At 37.4% G+C, this 15,241-nt stretch overlaps 1 pseudogene; it reads right to left on the bottom strand.

Annotated features, from left to right (window-relative positions):
* Positions 1 to 6,059: 6,059 nt before the first annotated feature.
* On the bottom strand, positions 6,060 to 12,928 carry LOC126626044 (protein NRT1/ PTR FAMILY 6.3-like; annotated as a pseudogene).
* Between the last annotated feature and the right edge of the window lie 2,313 nt (positions 12,929 to 15,241).

The raw sequence follows: 15,241 nt of genomic DNA, 5'->3' as shown, positions 1-15,241 counted from the left end.
ATTGCTTCAGGTGTAGAAGCAATGTCAACAGGATATGTGAAGTCAGTGATGAAATCTGCTACTGCTTGACCCTTTTCGGCTGGTTTTGGTTGGTAGGAGATGTCAAACTCACCTAATGCTATCGCCCATTTGATCAATCACCCAGACGTGTCAGGACTCTGGAGTATCTGTCGAAGAGGGTGATTGGTAAGCACGATGATGGCGTGTGCTTGGAAATAAGGGCGAAGTTTTCGAGCAGACATGACCAATGCTAGAGCTAATTTCTCAATGTTGGAGTATATCACATTCACCTGGCATTGGTTACAGTTATCCCTTGGAGGGTGAAGGAGGAACTGATCAATTTTTCCTTCACGTGCCAAAGCTTCAATATGATCACGGAGGATGACGCACTTCTCGCCATCATGGCCATTATACTCGTGATAGCAGCAAAACATGCCTGTGTTTTTCGTGGACTTGTAATCTGGCTGTCTTGGCTTTGGCTTTGGTATCAAATGAGCTATACTGGGGTAGATGGCCGCGCATGTAGCGTTTAAAGGTGTGTATGTCTCATACCTCGGGGTAGGGCCTGTCTTGACATGTGATTGGCCCACTGCATTGACTGCCTAGGGACGGGCGTTATTGTGACGATATCCTGAGTTATCCCGATAGTGCCCCTTATTCTTTTTATTAAAATGAGATTGGTGAGGATGGAAATCTTTCCTTTTGCCTTGGGATTGATATGTCTGCTGACTTGGCGAAGCATTAAATGAGGCCGGGGGGTGTGCTGCTACCGTTTGGAAGGTTGAGGTCTTTTCATTCGGTTGGATCTGGCCTCCACTCCCTACTTGCTGATAAGGGGTGACTGTAGGGGGTTTCCCTTGATATGTCATTGCCTCGGCAGAGGCATGGTTGTAAGCTTGTGCCATCACCTCAGAGTAAGTCTTCCAAGTGTTGGCATTGATCATGTACTTGAAGAAACAGTCACGTAAGCCTGCCGTGAAGGCCTTGAGGGCGGTCTTGTCATCTGCCTCAGCGCAGCGGGAATACTCATGGCTGAAGCGGCCAGCATACTTTCGTAATGACTCGTCCGGCTTTTGGCGAATAGTGTACAAGTCATCTGCGGAATGCAAGCGATCGGTCTGAAAGATGTGTTGAGAGACAAACAACTTCCTCAACTCTTCAAATGAGTCTACCGTCTCGGGTGGAAGACGGCAATACCAGTTTAAAGCTCCGCCAGAGAGGGTGGAGGGGAAAAGAAGGCACCGTTCTTCATCGGTGTGTCTCCGGTATACCATGGTGGACTCAAAGAGGTTAAGGTGTTCAATCGGGTCTTCCCTTCCAGTATAGAGTTGTAAGTCAAGCTTCTGCTTTGTCTTCGCTTGGAGGGGGTGTTGAGGATCCTTCTTGTGAGGGGGCCAGGCCTGGGTTGGTTCCGGTCAGGTATCTCGGCTTGACGTTCAGCCTTCAACTTGTTTACTTCCTCTAGGAGTTGTAGGACGAGGGGGTCCTGAGTGGAGTTGTGCACCACTGAAGTTTTCTTCCGTAAGTCCCCATCGCCTCTTGGAAGTAGGAAAGTTTGATCAAGATAGCATGATTTTTCCTTGGACTCGTCACACTGACTCCTAGAGTGAGTATGTCGGAACATTTCCGAGTCCCCTGTACCTTCATGTTCTTCTGGGACTTGTTGCCCATTCCCTAGATTAACTGCTGGCCTGGGTCGTGGGAGAGGACCGAGTCTTTCAGAAACTCTTGGGTCATTGATCTTCGAGCTTATGTGGATGGGATTCTCTCGACGTTGCTTTAGGAAGTCTCGACAATCGCGATAGATGGCTTTTGATCTTTCCACTCCTTCTGTGAGGAGGTGCTTTCCTCTACTCCTTCTGCTTCGGGTTGAAGCAGCTGGGTTGAGAGAAGTCTCATGTTGATTATCACATTGATGTGTAGCTCGATCCTTATCAGGGATGTCCGTGTTGGATATCGATGACCCTCCGTGTTGGGGGGCATTCAGATGATTGTTGACCTCAGCAGGGGCGACGAGCTTGTGTGCTTGAGCATGCCTAGCCTCGTGAAGCATCTCAAAAAGTTTTTCATACTGCTCCTGGAGGACCTCGTTCCTCATCACTATCTTGTTGTTCTGAACTTCTAACTCATCGACTTTAGCTTGAAGAGTAACTCTATTTCCTTCCTGCTTTCGTTGCTTCATACTAGGTCCAATGAGGGTGTCATTCTGTGTGCTATGGCTTCTTTCGCTCCCCATGTTGGAGAGAGATGTTTGGCCAAAAGAAAGTGTACGAGCGGTGGAAACCAGCTTAACAAAGCTGAAGAGAGTGGGAGTAAGTGTCATTCCCACAGACGGCGCCAAATGTTGATGCACAAAATCAGCGAGGACTTTGGTACAACAGAAAGTGTCAGGTTTGTGACCTTCGCTTGGTTGCCTCGATCACTAGTGAAGATAAGTACGTAAATGAATAGGGACAGGGAAGCAAACACAAGATGTACGTGGTTCACCCAGATCGGCTACGTCCACGGAGTAGAGGAGTTCTCATTAATTGTGAAAGGTTTACACAAATACATAGGTTCAAGCTCTCATTTTGTGAGTTCTAGTGAATAGTTTAGTACAAAATGACATTAGAGATTATTGTGGGAGAATGATCCCTATTTATAGAAGAGAGTTTCTAGTTTTGTTCTAACATTGACACGTGTCGTGTTGTGATTGGCTTCTGATGTTGACACGTGTCGAGCTGTGATTGGCTTCTGATGTCGACATGTGTCGCATTGTGATTGGCCTCCTGGTTGAAGGGAAGCTCTTCTGGGTCCTTGACGGTATAATGTTGACCGGTGCTTAGTAGTTTCGGGATTGGTCAGTAGTTTTGGACTTATTTACAAGTTTGCCACTCCAATGAATTAAGGTATAAATATGACTTTATAGCCAAAATTCATTTAGGGTTTCTTTTAGAGAATTTGAGAGAACATATCTCTCTCTTTTCTCTCTAAGAGGCCGGCCCCCTTGGAGGGATTAGCTAGTAATCTTTCTCCTCCAAGGTCACTGATCTCTTCTTCACATCTTACCTTGGTGTGGAGACTTAGAGGTTCTCTATTTTGAGAACTTGGAGAAACACATTCTTCCATCCAAATCCATGGATCTAAGAAGCAAGGAATGAAGGCCCTCTCCTTGGGTGATTAGCCTTTGCTTATGCAAAGAGGAATCTACAAAGGTATAAATTTCTCAACTCACTTTGATTTGAGTTAAGTCTTGGTTCACCAATCTACTAGGCTTTGAATTTCATGGTTAATGTTTTGTTTTAAGTGCATACAAGCATGATTCCGCCTTTTAATTGTTAATTGCATGCTATAGATATTGCTTAAATGAACATGTTTTTCACAAAATTTCCTTCAGTACTATGTTAGTTTCATTGATGAATGTACTAGATACACATGGATTTTTCCAATGAAAAATAAAGCTGAAGTATTTCCAATATTTGTTAAGTTACATACATTCTTAAGTACCCAATTCTCTGCACATATTAAGATATTTCAAAGTGATGATGGTGGTGAATATAAAAGTCACCAGTTTCAAAATTTTCTAGCATCAAAAGGAATTTTGCATTAAAAATCTTGCCCATACACCCCAAAGCAAAATGGATTGGCAAAAAGGAAAAACATACATATTCTGGAAACAGCCATCACATTATTACAAACAGCTAAACTTCTATCCAAATTCTAGTTTTTTGCTTGTTCTTCAACCATATATTTGATTAACAGAATGCCCTGTGTTACTTTACAAATGCAATCCCCTTACAAGTTGTTACTTGGTCAAACTCCAGTTATTACACATCTCAAAGTATTTGGATGTGCATGCTATCCTTTACTAAAGCCATATACCAGTTCAAAACTACAACAAAAAACAACAACTTGTATTTTCTTAGGATATGCAGAAAACTACAAAGGTTTTATATGCCTAGATAGGAGCACAAACAAGGTTTATATTTCTAGACATGTTCTTTTTGATGAAACACAGTTTCCATATTCAACCACATCATCCACTATATCTCATGTCATACAACCAATACACAAATCATCACTATCTTTATCTGCATCATCAAATCCCATTAGTTTCCTTTTATAATCAAGCCATATAACCATCATCTCATACGCATTCATCTTCATCTTGAGCCCCAGAGTCCTTGAGTCCATCATCATCTAGTGCCACATAATCTTTGACTACATCTACAGCCTCAGAGTTCTTGGAAACACAATCATGTAATACCTCAGATTTTATTTAAACACCCTTATTACATGGTTCAAATACACACTTACAATCTACACCCACAGAACCTTGCCAGCATGAATTTACACAGTTCCATATCCCTATTGATCCTGATTTCCAACAAGAGCAACTAATTGTTGATCTTCCCATCCATATGAATCTGCATCCAATGCAGATAAGGTCAAAAAGTGGAATTGTCAAGAAAAAGGCTTATTCTGCTTTAGTAGCTACAACTTCAACACCAACATAACCAAGAACATTCAAAGCAGCTGCAAAAGTACAAGAGTGGCAGTCTACAATGCAAGAGGAAATTGTTGCTCTACATTCTCAAAACACATGGTCCCTTGTTCCTCTCCCTCCACATAAAAAACTTGTTGAATGCAAGTGGGTGTATAGAATCAAAAGGAATGCAGATGGTTTAATATCTAGATACAAAGCAAGGCTTGTTGCAAAAGGTTATAGTCAAGAAGAAGGCATAGATTATGGTGAAATGTTTAGTCTCGTGGTTAAACCAACAACAATTAGATTGATTCTAGCTTTGGCAGCTCAGTTTAAATGGACTCTTAGACAACTGGATGTTAAAAATGCATTCTTGCATGGGTTACTCTAAGAAGAAGTGTATATGGAACAACCCCAAGGTTTTCAAAGTCCTAATCATCCTTTAAATTATGTCTGCAAGCTTAAAAAATCCCTCTATAGTCTGAAACAAGCTCCTAGAGCTTGGAATGAAAGGTTTACAAGTTTTTTGCCAGGATTGGGATTTCAAAGTTCTCAAGCAGGTCCTTCTTTATTTGTTAAACATATATCACAAGGCACAGTTGTTCTCTTGCTCTATGTCGATGATGTGATTCTCACAGGCAGTGATCTTCAGTTAGTGTCTGTTGTTATTGCAGATCTTACAAAAGAGTTTGATATGAAGGATTTGGGAGTTTACGTCTTAGGACTATAGATACATTATACTTCTGATGGTTTATTTGTGTCTTAATCAAAGTATATAAAGGAGTTAATTGACAAAGTTGACCTTTAGGATTGCAAACCTTATGCTACTCCATGTCTTCCCTATCATAGATTGCTAAAAAATGATGGGAAACCATATCATAGTCCTGAGCAATATTGAAGTATTGTTGGAGCACTTCAATATCTCACTTTTACTCGACCTGACATATCCTTTTCAGTTAATCAAGCTTGTCAGTTTATGCACAATCCTATGGAGTCACATGTTATTGCAGTGAAAAGAATAATTAGGTATCTCAAAGGTACCTCGGAGTATGGAATTCAATTTCAACCAGGACCTATCTATCTGCAATCATATAGTGATGCCGATTGAACTGGAAATCCTAATGACATAAGGTCTAAATCTGGTTTCATTGTCTTTCTTGGTTGAAACCCAATTTCGTGGGCTTCAAAGAAGCAACATACTGTTTCCAGGTCTTTAACTGAAGCTAAGTCTAGAGCCCTTGCCATCTTTGCAGCTGAGCTTGCCTGGATAAGGCAATTGTTTTGTGATCTTCACATTCCATTATTGCCTCCCATAATTCATTGTGATAATGTCTCAGCCATAGCTTTATCTACAAATCCAGTATTCCATGCTAAGTCCAAGCATATTGAAATCGATTACCATTTTGTAAGAGAAAGAGTAACAAGAGGTGATCTTCAAATTCAACATGTCTCTTCATCTGATCAATCTGCTGATATATTGACCAAAGGACTGTCTGCACCATTGTTTCAGTTACATTGTGGCAATCTCATGCTTAGATCATTCAAGCATGAGATTGAGGGGGGGATGTAAGAGTAGTGAAGTGAAGAAAACCAGTATCCAAGTGAAAGATGAATCTATGGAAAAAATGAGTGACACTTGTCAAGAGATTACATAGGTTGTTATAAGGTAGTTAGTCTCTAACTTAGTGAGAAAGCTTTGTAACCAAGTAAAACAGATTGTTGTAAACTGTTGCTTAACATTCAAGAAATACAACGAATAGTTTTTTCTCTCTCTCTCTCTCTCTCTCTCTCTCTCTCTCTCTCTCTCTCTCTCTCTCTCTCTCTCTCTCTCTCTCTCTCTCTCTCTCTCTCTCTCTCTCTCTCTCTCAGCTCAATTCTCTCTCTTCCTTCTTTCTGCATTCTGAATCTTTCTTCTTCAAGGTCTCTGCAGTCTTAACATGGTATCCTCCAATTCTATGCCCTCGTCAGCAAATCTTTTGTCCTTGTAGACATACCAATTGGCAGAAAACAAATAAACAACCAAATTCAAAGCACTCAGAAGTGCCAATAGCCAATAGAAATCATAAAGCTTTCCTTGGTTGAGATTGTCAGCCAGCCATGGGTTCGTGTCCCCCTGTCACCTTGTGCACTATACTCACCAACAGTGAGCTCACGAAAAACCCTAACGAGAGGGTGCTCAGAAACAGCCCTGTGCTCATAGTTTTCATTCCTTTCGGGCACTCCCTAAGGAAGAAGTCCAGCTGCCCAATGTACGTGAAGGCTTCTCCTGCCCCCACAAAGAAGAACTGTGGGACCAGCCAGAAAACACTCAGTGGGATCTCAGCCGTTGGATTGCCTGTCAACCCATGTGATCTTGCGGCGTTCAGACGCTTCACTTGAGTGCTGCTGCTACCATGGCAAATATTGAGAAGACCAAACCAACCCCGATGCGTTGCAATGGGGTTAGTCCTTGAGGATTGTTTAGTACTTTTCTTGCAACTGGGACTATAATCCGGTCGTAAACTGGGACAGTTAATAGAATGCTGCCTACAAAGAAAGCAGTGAGTGATGCCGGCGGGATTTGGAACGATTTTCCGATGTGGCGGTCCATGGAGGTTGCTTGGGACACTGAGAATGTGGTCATTTGGGCATAAACTGTCCAAAAAATTATGGTAGTGGCCCAGATTGGTAACATTCTGATGATCAATTTTACTTCTTCAACATCGGTTAGGGTTGTTAAACTCCATTTGTTTCCGATCGTGGTTTTACCACCTTCTATTTTTGGTTCCTTGATTGCTGCCTTATCCAAGAAACTGCACTAGGAGAAATCAATTAATTCAAATTGTTGACAAAACCCTAAACCCTAATACATGTTCTTATCAGCCAACTGTACTTCTTCATGGTAGCATCGTTTGTATGCATGTAATAAATAGTTCCCATCAGTGGTGTAGTGAACGATATTTTATTTAAACATATATAGATCTTCATTCGTTTAAGAAAAATATTCATGAAAAATTTCCTGTTACATGAAAGGTTAGTAATAAATTAATCGAGTCTCATTAAAACATGACAGGTATTATAAGTTTTTTTTCTTCTTCATATTATTAGATTTGTCACGTGAAAGAAACGTTCCACTTAACTTTTTCTTAATTAGTTTACCTATTTCCATTTTCTGTAGTTTTACGTTGCACATGTGTGACCAAGTTAAGGTTGAACATCTTTCTAGGTGCAGTATTATGGGAAAAAAAGAAATTTGTTCCCAATAATAACACAAATATAAGAACATAGTCATGTGAACAAGCACAAGGGAAGTTTTGTGAGCCACATGATCATCACTTTTGTTTTATTTTATTTTTTTACTTGTGGGAGTTGTTCTCTTGTGCCAAGAAAAGATTTTTCAAATGATAATAGTGTGTGATGGAATGCATAGGGAACAACGCAAATCAGGGACAGAAGGAGGTAGTGGAATATATAAGCAAAGGAAATATGTCCGTGACCGATGGAGCTGGGGAACATGATGACTTTTGGTTTTGGATGACTGGGGATGGCGATAACTAGAACCAAACTCCAAAACACAAATAGCGTGAGGATCGATTGAATTTCATGCAGGACAGACTGGCCCCGTCCCTCGTGATATGCTTTTGATTGAGTACAGATCCTCTCTTAATCTAAAAAAACAGAATCTAAGAATAAAATGATTCAGGCCGTTGAAATTTAATTAAATGGTTACAATTATTATAATTTTTAGAGGGGGCCCTTGTTTGTAACTGTTGGATCAAATTTCAACGGTCCAGATCATTTGATACTTAGACTTTGTTTTTTTAGATCCGGAGAGGATCTATACTCCTTTTGATTCTCTCCAAATTATATATAGCACCATACTACACATACATATGCACTCACCATTTTACATAGGATAGTACTTTCATTTCCTCTGGGGTTTGTGAATAACATATTTTGACTATACAAATTAGAGAATCTTCAGTTTCTTAATCTTCATTTGAAGTCATTTAGTCATTCAAATGTATAAAACAAATCGACAGTAAAGGTACCAAATAACATATCATGATGAACTGTCCATTTGATTAATATGTTAAACAATCCCCAATTTGAATGATTTTTTGTAGGAGTGGTCTTCAAATAAGGATTAATAAATTGAAATGTTCTAATTATTGAATTTATTCGGTCAAGATGCGTTATTCACAAATAAAAGAATGTGTTTATTCCCACATGATCGGATGCAAGTATTATCCTTTTATATGTAACAAAATATATGTGAGAAAATATTGGTCCATGAGTTGTGTCCAACAGAATCTAAATTGTTGATTATATAGTTTCTTATTGAAATATATGATATATAGAAGTTCCGTAACTCTCTATATATATGGATTAGAATCGATGGACAAGTACATTTGTTGACACCAAGGAAGAAAATATCGGTAATATCGGAAATATCGGTAGTCCGAAAACACGGAAATATCGATGGAAATATCGGGATAATATCGATATCGATAAAAATTACATGGAAACCACGGAAATTGTAAGAAAAACTTGGAAATTTTTATTGAAACTTTGCAGGATGTTTATTTAGTCAATTATCTATTAGTTTATCACAAAAAATTAGAATGAAATGCATTGCATGATGGATTTAACTGATTTAAGTTGATTATATAGCGAGCTGTCAAATATTGTGAGTGTAGAAAATATGTAGTAATTAATGAAAGAAGTTTAAACACACCATAATCACTTATATATAATGAATTAGTACAATATTTTACACTTTATACATTGCATGGTAAGATACATGAGTGACTAAGTACCACATAGAGTTCCTATGAGGTTCAAAATTTTCACTATCTTCATCATCTCTATGTGTAGAGTAAGTGTATTGTGAAGAGTAGTCAGCAACCATGACAATGACTTTCAAGAACCGAAACCCAAAAGTCAATAGGAAACCGAATACTTCGGTATTTTTCGGGATTTCGGGATTACCAAACAAATGGGATTTGGAAACCAATCCCATATCGAAAATTTCGGTATTTTTCGGGATGGTTTTGGTTTGGGACTTTTTCGGTTTGGTTTGGGATTTTTGAGAATTTTTTCCAACCATACATGTAAGTGACCAAATAAAAAATAGAAAAATTAAAAACCACATGCCATTGACTAAGTAATTAATTGACACAATTTAAAATATAATACCACAAAAAATTTGGAATATGTGCAAATTTGTTTCTTGCAAAAAGAATTCAAAACAAAACCATATATATAAATAGTTTAGCATGTTTTCACAAAAACGTAAGTGGTATAGTGGTCAAGGCGCTGAAGGAGTTAGATGGGAGGAGTTCGAATCCCTTTATGTGCATGTTTGAGACTTTTCAGAAATTTTCAAATATTTTTAGGTTCATCTCGCGATATTATCGCGATATTATAACGATAATTAAAGAAAAACTCGCGAAATATCGTTATATGAAAAAAACGATAATATCGGCGAAATATCGCCGATATTATCGATATTTTCATCTATGGTTGACACACATTTTGACATATATTGTTTTAGTGCACACTTATGTATTTCAACGATCCAATTGTGTATCTTTCAGGTTTTCTCTTCAAGATTATCTATACTAAAAATCATCCAAATCTAAATCTATATCCATTAAATTAAACGATACTCATTTTAGAATGTCTTTGTAAAAACTTATTTGTCCATATATATAAAATAATTTAATCTTTTTCATATACATATTGTAAATAAATAAGACACATAGAATTATGATATCACAAATGGATAAATGATCCCAAGGCTAGAAATGAATTATGAAAAAGAAAAATGATTTTGGTTGTTTGTTTCAAATGAGGAAAACTTAATTTATCTCCCGATAATTGCATGAATGGACAAATTGTTACATAGGAATAATAGCAAAGATAAGTTTGGTTGAATGGGTACATACATCTAGTGATACATATTAATTAGTTGATAACTATTCCATAAATTGCATGGGTTCTCAAACAAAAGTCAGTTAGCTGTCTATTTCATGGCCAGGTTTCTCTCGCTGCAGGCCGATAACCAAGAATCTTATATCAAATGGGTTAGGATATCAGACACTCATTTTTAGATTTGACACTCATTTTGTAAGATGCAATATGTAATTTTTTTTTAGTGATCCCGAACAGTATATATTTTTCATCATTTCATCATTTCATCCTTTCAAAAACTAGGTGTCTTCATATGTATTCACTGATTGGATAATTAAAGTTGCCTATTGGTTGGTGCATGTAATGATCCAAAAAGAAAAGAGAGGATAAGCCCCTTTACAATTGTCACATCCCCTAACTAGTGTAGGGACAAAGTACACGAACACCACTCTTTGTAGTATTTTACGTTCAATAATTTTAAATCTTTTCTTCAATAACTATTTCAAGTCTTTAGTATTAGCAGCTAAGAGCTAACCTAAATAATTGACTCGTCAATAATGCTTGATGCACAAATAAGTTTAATTTCACATTTGGACTAATCAATAAACACTACAGACTTCATGTAAATTTCACTCTGGAATAATTTTATATGTAATATTATTAAACTTTTCAACGTATTATATGGTTAGATAGATTGTTAATTCAACTTTTTAACGTGTTAAATGGTTAGATAGGTTGTAATTAATTCAAAGCTTGTAAGATGCAAAAAGAAATTATCAAATTTTATTCATCAAATAAATTAACAATGTTAGATAATTTAAATTTGAGTTCACTTTAAATCGTATTTTCTTTTGAGAAGTCATATAAACACATTATTTTGTAAACAAAGGATGTGATGAATAAGTTAAAAAACAGTTGATGCAAATTGAAGTAGTTAAATACGTAAGAATTAGGGTTGATAACACTAACCGGAACTGCTTGCTATGAGGCAACATTTGCTTCTTCTTCTCCGTGAGTCCATCATCTATGTCACCAACGTTGTACAACAAAGTCAAGTCCAACGGCAGTTCCATATTCCTCTTCTTCCACGTGTTCACAAACACCACTGCAATTTGGGTCAGAGGGCTACCCACAAGTTTCTTAAAACGGTACCGTCGTGTGCCTGACAAGAACACAATGAGGCCGAGCACAATTGCACAGACACAGATTCCATAACCCCATTGCCTCCCCAAGTTGTCTTGGATGTAAACAAGAACTGTGACTGCAGCGAGTGAGCCTATGCTTATGAAGAAGAACCAGTTAAAAAAGTTCGTCATTTATTTTCTTTCTTGTTTGTCCGATTCGTCGAACTGGTCAGAGCCGAACCCTGAAACGCTCGATTTTAAGGCCTCCTGTGCCGAGGGCGGTGAGGTAGAGGGCTGTGTAGAGGATCGTCAGCTGCTTCCCACTGGCCGGGAGGCACTGCGAGCCGGTTCCAGCGGTGCATTTGGGGGGTTGGAGGCTGGGGACTGTGGTTGAGATGGTCAATATTGTCACACCCTATTAACCAAAACAAGAAATTAAAGAAAGAAAAAATAAAAAACAACACGAAAACAAGTAGGGTTGATTAATGTGTGTGCTTATACAAAAGAGCAAGTTACCCTAGTTAATGGACTTCATCAATGGTATAAGATACGTATTTAGAAATACACCTAGAAATGAATTGATTATGTATTTATTTTGGGTGAGAGTCTCTTCTCAATGCCAATGGTAAATTAGAAGCCTTACCATTGCTTGGATGGTGGCAAATATTGCTATTGTCAGGTACCTGCCGAGATTTGAAAAGTAATGTAAGAGAAGTTTTTCAAATTATATTATAATTAATTAACATCTAAATCTAATATAAATGAGATCCTTTCGTATGAGAAGATAAATCATGAATGATTATTTGTAAGTAAATTCAAAGCGCACATACACCAAGAATGAGCGGACATTGATTATGGTATTGGCAAATCCAAAATAAAAATGTGAAGTCAATTGAAAACTAATTACCTGCCAAGAAAGGTGTCTGCCACAAAACCGCCGAGCAAGCAGAGCATAAAGGAAGTTCCAAGAAAGTTGGTGACGGTATTGGCCGCGGTAGCACTGCCCAAGTGCGTGGTGCCCGTCAAATAAGTCACCAAGTTCACAGCAATTCCTAGCGTTGTTAGCCGCTCACATGCCTCTCCACCTAAAAATTTTTATAAATAAATATCAAAGACCAGCACTGTGTATGCAAGAAGCAATTGAGTGAAGGGAGCACATAAACATAGGCAGGGTGGGTAGCTAGTTATCCCTAGAATCATGGCGGCCGCTGTCCAGCCGCCAGTTTTTGACCGCTCGGTTGGGCAGCCTTTGTAGACCCATGCATCTGGGAGGGTGATTTTTCCTTGTGTATCTGGGAGGGTAGTACTATCACTCATTGTACTAATTAACGACACTAATTTTCTTGTTCTGGTTCAGGCCAAAAATGTTTGTCAACTATATATGTAAGGAGGGCGAGAGTCTGGCACAATGGATGCAAAGGCTTGTGGCCTTTTTATAGTGGGAGCTTATTGCAAAAGAGGTTGCATAGATAGAAGATGACAGTGGCAGCATATTAAATTGTGCATTATATAAGAATTTTTTTTTTCTATATAAATCGATATGGATCATTGATCAAACAGAACTCCTTTTTTTTGAAATGACACCTGTAGCCTAGCTAGCTTGATTTTGTCGCACATTCTAAGACCAAATAATCATTCTATAAATTGGAATATTATTAATCCCATGCGTTATTGAAGGGATCAAGGTTTACACATAGTGGAAATGTATGGATGTTTGAGCATATGCTTGTATAAACAACAAAAACAACAAAAATAGTCGTTATGCTACATTTCCAAAGGTTTACACAAAAGTTTACACGAAGGGATCAAGGTTTACACAAAATGGAAACGGGCGGACAGATTTAAGTTACCACTGCAGAACATTTGTCATTATGGTACATTCCCAAAACAACAAAAATAGTCAAGATAATGACTCAAAGATTAGAACGACATCAGTGTAATTTATCTTTGTGCTGCAATATATGTTCGGTTGCTAAGTTATGAATTTTGTATGGAAAATTATGTTACATTCGTAACTATAAAATAATGGAAAACGACTTGATTCCCATGCCTTAGATTGCAATAGAGCTATTGTAATCTCCAATATAAGAATGCCACTTAGATTGGAGAGAAGAAAGAGTAGAAGAGTTATTTTCAATTGTGTATATTTCTTTAGCTTTGAAGTTCTTTGTAATCGATGTTCAAGTGTCATAGGTCTTGTTTGGTGTTTATGATTGACTTGAATTAGTTAACTCTTTATATTCATTATACCTTATATGAAACATGGATGCAATTTTCAAATCCTGTACAAGTTGAAGGTAAAGGATGTATTAGACATGAAAAAAATATCTCTTCTAATCTCACTAGACATCAAACAAAGCCTAATTAAGGTTTTTGTTAGTGCAAATGGGGGATTATTTTGGTTGATTTAAGTTTTCATTTTCATCCTGCTCCATCCCTAGTTTAAGCTATTTTGTTTTTCTTAGCCCAGTCTGGAGTAATAAAAAAAAAGAAGAAAAAGGAAAGTTTTTCCATTTGAAGAAAGAAACTTTCTCTTTCTCTTGTTGACTTGTAATCACTCCCAGATGGGACATATATCTACACATGGCTACTATTTCTTTCTTAAAAAGAAATATTGGATGAGGGAAGAATCAAACTTGAAACCTCAAGTGCAAGAGTGGATGTTATTAGCCAACTAAATTACAAGTTCCTTACATATTACAAGGGATGTGTAGCTGAAATAGTTAGAGGTGATATCCAGCTAATTAGATAGAATAGTAATGTAGATGAAGCTTGACTGCAATGACGAAAAACAATAATACTTATGCATTATGGTACGGTTTCAATCCCACAAATTCCCATTCCACATACAAATGATATCGTTTGTTAAAAAATAAAATATTAATGGAGGATTTATTTAATAGGCCAACCATAATTAAATGTCTAACTTGTGATTTATGATAGTCAAACTTAAAATCTCTGGTTTGCAAGTTGGGATGAATGCATAGTACTATCAGCACATAAACAGGAGACTTTAATAATATTAGATTTTAAATCTTGATTATTATTTTGTCTTTTCAAATCTTGATTTGCAAATACCCTTGTCTTGAAATCATTTTTTCATATATATATAAATCTCGTCTATTCTCGTTCCCTGAATGAAATATGATGTTCCCCTTAAATTATCTTGCTTCTTTTTCCTTAGTTCGTTTATAACCGTAGATTCTTCCACCCGCATGCCATTACTTCGACATTATAACTTTCACGGCGTATATAAAGAAAAAGAAAGTGCAATTGAATTATAGTACTAAATGTTTCCCCTAGGTATACGCACAAATAGTTGTTTTTAGTAGGGCTGGAAAAAAATCCCAAAAATCCCAAACCAAACCGAAAAATTCCCGAAACCAAACCGAAAAAATCCCAAACCGAAATTCCCGAAAATTTCGGTACCCAATACCGAACCGATCCCGAAATTTCGGTACGGGAATCGGTCTCAAGTTTTTGGGATTTCGGTATTCCCAAACCGAACCGAAAAAAATATATATATATTATTTAATTTTTAAATATATATTTAGATCGACAGAGTCCATAGAAAATGAAGGCTTCAATAGTTGCACATATTTCTGTATGAATGATTTAAATCGACAGAGTCTTGCAATTGTAGCATCTACATTTGAATCCAGATTGGCAGTCTTGCAATTGTAGCATCTACATTTAAATTGACATAGTCTTGCAATTGGCACATATGGGTTTCGGTATTCAAAAGCATTAGTGCTAA

The sequence above is a fragment of the Malus sylvestris genome, chromosome 6 (genome assembly GCF_916048215.2).
Source record: "Malus sylvestris chromosome 6, drMalSylv7.2, whole genome shotgun sequence".
Taxonomy (NCBI): domain Eukaryota; kingdom Viridiplantae; phylum Streptophyta; class Magnoliopsida; order Rosales; family Rosaceae; genus Malus; species Malus sylvestris.
The sequence above is the reverse complement of the archived record's forward strand: the minus strand, read 5'-3'. Positions and strand labels throughout refer to the sequence as shown.